We start from the raw sequence: 4,944 nt of genomic DNA, 5'->3' as shown, positions 1-4,944 counted from the left end.
TCATCCACTCGTGCAAGCACTCATGAGTACCCACCTAGCATATACCTAGTTACCTACAAGCATCTACATGATCACCAACTATACAAATATGAGTTTGGAATTGTGGGCTACTTGGTAGTGTAGTGTGCGCTAACCAAATACAAAATTAAGATGATATGCTGGAATACTCTGTTCGGGTCACCAATCTACATCATTGTCAGATATTGCATGTTCTCTCCACCAATGTACAATATACTATTAGGCCTGTAGCTAGATCAACCGAACAAACCAATACAGGTTTAGTGTGCGGCTAAACCAATACATTTTTCTCATCAAGGTTAATTCGTGCTAATAAATACGTCCAAAGAGATGAACTGTAGGTTGCCAAAGCAGCCAAAGCGAGTTAGGGAGGAAGAGAGGTTGCAGACATATTTGAAGCAACAAACTGTAGGTCGCCGGAGAACCAGAAATCATGATTTCCAGCCTGCTTGTCCACATACCTCAAGTGTAAAACCGACTGATAATGTTCCGGCAAACTGTGGAACACTGTCGGATGCCGGATCATTTTCCGTAGAAGTCTGATGTGGCGATAATGGGCAGTCTTCCGGCGAAGTAGGCAAAGGAGACATTGAACAGATTCTATCGGACGTCGTCTTGTTTCCCGGCGAAGTCGGTGAAGGCGACATTGGGCGATCTTCCGGCGAAGTCGGCGTGGGGCGAGATACTTGCAGTCTTGCGAATTTATGATGCATTTTAGCTCGATTTCCAGTCGATCCTTTCTTTTTATTGCATAAGTTCTTTATGGAATCCGGATGGAGGCATCCATGGCTCCGTATTGGCGTAATTCCCTTACACGGATCCGATAAAAAACAGCACGGCACACCAGAGAAGCCAGCGGCGGCGATGCTGTACGCACGCCGTACGCCCCGGGTTCTGTCGTATGTCCTCAACCGAGCGACGAAGCGTTCTCAGCGGAATATGGGCTGGCAACTAAAATAGACATATGGGCCGGCCGTCCCAGTTTTCTTTGCATGTACGACTGGGCCCTTTGTTTCTCGTTTCCTTTGCACGTATGTCATACGTTCATCAAACAGACTCTCAATCAAAAAAAACTCTCGGTCAAACAAATAGCATACGTAAAATCATCAAAATAGGACGAAACAGACTCTCGGTCAAACAAATAGCGTACGTAAAATCATCAAAATAGGACGAAACAAAGCGAACCAAACCAAGAATACCTATTCCCTTTAATAGTAGGTATAGATTTGGTTTCTTTAATGAAATTGGAGGAAAGATCTCTTTCATTCAAAGAAAATAGTCTGTTGGACGAAGACATTTGTGTCCATGTGAAACCTATGCCTAGAAATAGTCAACATGAAAATAATTATATAAGAAAGTCTTATTAAGGAAAACATAGGTACCTTCTTCAGATGAGCCTCGAGTTTATACCTTTGCTTCTCCAATTCAGAACTCTCAGCAGTCAACTCCTATATAAGTGACACATTAAAAGGTAAGGAACATCAGCAAAATATACAATAAAAGCAATAGTCACCAAGCATTTATTTTAATGTATGTGTGACATACGTGAATTTGAATGCAAAGTACTTATGCTCCAGAAATATAGGTAGACATCCTAATAGCCTTGTAAACAAAGCTTGGGCTCCACAAGCTGCTCGAGCTCGGTTATAACTAACCTCAAGTTAAGTTTGGTTCAAGCTCAAGGTGACCTGGGCTCAACCTCACCTCAGTTAGCAGGAGCTGACCTCACAAAACTGTCTTCACTTCTTATATGCATGACCTTACTGATCTTTTTAGAGCTTAGCTAAACCTCATATCAGTTTGCTCAAGCTGAGCTCAAGCCCAACTCTAGTCTCGAACCACATCATGGCTGGCTCGATCTTGACTCACTGGAACCCTACATCTCATGAACACTATGCACATGCATAATGGTTTCATTACGGCAGGTGTTAGATGCAGTTTTCATGAAACAAGACACATGTCCAAAGGTGCACGGCTAAAACCAGCTGCTAAATGAAAATCATGATGATAGACCTATGTTCCAAAATATGATTTCTTATAGTAGAAGGAGTACAAACATTTCAACTGCCACCGCATGGGCTAGGGTTCCTACTTTTTCAACTGCACTCACTTCATCTTCCTTTTTGGCACGAATGTTAAGAGCCTCCTCTTTCTGGCATCTGCAGTATGCACAATAAACTTTGAAAGGTCAGCTCGAAGTTCTTGCACTAGCAATGGATTTGTTATTGAAAATAGTACCACAATGAAATCCAGAAAAAGAATGCAACCACAGCAAGGAACAACATGAGAGATACTTCATCGTCTACCAAGCACTAGTAGAAAAAGGGGCTTTTGTCCCGATTGGTAAGGCCCTTTAGTCCCGGTCCCGGTTTTCGAACCGGGACTAAAGGGTCGTTACTAATGCCTCTCCCCTTTAGTCCCGGTTCTTATACGAACCGGGACTAAAGGGCGCGGCCACGTGGAGCTCCACCTTTAGTCCCGGTTGGTAACACCAACCGGGACTAAAGGAAATTTTATGATTTTTTTGAATTTTTTTGATTTTTTTTTCATTTTCAAATTTCTGAATTATTTTAACCTCTAGTCTATAATCACCACCCCTCATCACTGCTCAATTTATCCTCTAACCACCCCTCATCATTCCAAATCATCTAACTTCCCGAATGGTCACCCATCCTCCCACTCCCCAGCCTGAGCACGCTTAACTTCCGGGTTCTATTCTCCCTCGATTCCAAGTCTGCACTTGTTGTTTTCCTGACAATAGTAAGATGTCAATCCTATTAACCTTCAACAATTTTGCTTGAGCATGAAGTGACACATTTCACTGTTTGAGTTTGAAACTATTGTTTTAAAAAACAATAATTATTTAGTAACACTAATATTTCTTGAATAATTAGTTTGACCATTGTTTGACCATAGTTTGACCTCAGTTTGACCACAGTTTGACCATATTTGACCAAAATTCGAAATAACTGAAATAATTATTTAGTAACACTAATATTCTAGAATAATTAGCTTGACCATTGTTTGACCATAGTTTGACCACTGTTTGACCAGATTTGACCACATTTTTTTCCAAAAAAATTTGAAACTATTTTTTTTTCTGTTACTAGTGGCGCACCTAGCAAATGGTGCGCCACTAGTAAGTTTGAAATTTTTTCGATTTTTTCCAGTCTAGATCTTAAAAGCCCTGTAACTTTTCGAGTAGATGATTTTTCATATAAAAAACTTTTTAATCCGAGTTCGTATGCAAAAGTTATGACCATTTTACAAATTCCAAAGAGATTTTGCAAATAAAGTCGAAATTCATATTTGTAAATTTTCCCAACAACTAGACCACATATTACATGGGAAACTTATTTTATTTTATTTTTTTTGACATTTTTATCATTTTCTTTTGTTTTTTCTAAAACTGAAAAGGCGGTCCGGGGGGTGGGGGGAGTTTGAAAATGGGACCTTTAGTACCGGTTCGTGCCATGAACCGGTACTAATGCCTCAAAGCCCATTAGTACTGGTTGGTGGCACCAACCGGGACTAATGGGCATCGCACCCTTTAGTCCCGGTTCGTGGCACGAACCGGGACTAATGCCTTAGCCGCACGAACCGGGATAAATGCTCACATTAGTCCCGGTTTTTGACTAAACCGGGACTAATGTGCAAACTGCCTGTGACCAAAGCCCTGTTTTCTACTAGTGAAGTTTTTGAATTCACCCAGAAAAATCATAAAGTCGAAGGGTTGATGGATGGAGGAAAATGAATTCGTAAAGGTAGATGATATGAAGTAGATCAAATGGCATCAAAAGATTCATAGACGAATTGTAGGGAAGCTACACCTGTGATCCAAAATACGCCTCTCTGCCTTGGAGGATTAATTGGCAAGGGAGTATGCTAAGACCTTTAATTTGTCAACCTGCAAATTTTACCACAATATATTTGTTATTGCAATCCGTGCCTTTTTCAACAAGTCAACATATATCTGAAGGGTCCATGTTGAGTGTCTATCATGTCAAGATCAGAGGTTTGAACTGAACAAAAAGGTGCATGGAAGCTGACTCCACATGATCTCAAGCACAATGGTGACTGGTCACTTGTACACACAAAATATGCGTGAAACCTTAGCCCAAAAAAATCAATTTCTATGGCCATCGCGTCCAAGTGTCTAACAAGGGTAGTAGTGCATAGGATACAACTATTCAATGGGAGATTTAAGGAACATGCTAAAACATATCCCATGAATCATCAGTTCAATTCTTTCAGCGACAAATTCTACAAATGAAGTTCCAGGAAGAAAAACAAAGTAGAAGTATGTATGCATAAAATTTGCAGCGCATAGCACTGAAAGATATTCCTATAGTGATCTAATGTATTATGTGCAAGGTATTATTCAGCCTTTTATAAGAAGTTTCAAAATATGAAAATTTCCAGCTAAAGAGCCTGAAACAACTACTTCCTCATCGCGGGCTGGAACCAACTCATCCTATATATTTGTAATATATCAGCCACAATGCCCCAAATCTGTTTAGCAACAATGTAGTCAAAGAAAAGATGCTTGATAGTTTCAGCCTGCGGACATAAAACACAGGAGGTGCTAGGAACTACCTGACACTTAGCTAGATTATCTCTAGTCAAGCTCTTGTTATGAACGATAAGGCACAAGCAAATATGTATGTTAGGGGGAAATTTAATCTTTCAAATACAATCTTTAAACGCATCATGAATCCCTCCAAAGTTAATTAGTTTGTAGAAAGATCGAACAGTGTTGACACCTGATTTTTCAAGCACCCAAGTGTGGGTTTACCTTTACCAGAAGAAAGTGTTGTATTCTGAACCAAAGACAATATTCCAGCCATTTCTTATACAAAGCTTCATCAACACGTCTTCTAAATGAAAGTTTCAGGTTTTTGCCATCCTACACCTGCGCAACAGTGC

Source organism: Triticum dicoccoides, chromosome 2A (genome assembly GCF_002162155.2).
Source record: "Triticum dicoccoides isolate Atlit2015 ecotype Zavitan chromosome 2A, WEW_v2.0, whole genome shotgun sequence".
In the NCBI taxonomy this organism is placed as follows: Eukaryota; Viridiplantae; Streptophyta; class Magnoliopsida; order Poales; family Poaceae; genus Triticum; species Triticum dicoccoides.
Note: the sequence above shows the minus strand (reverse complement) of the source record.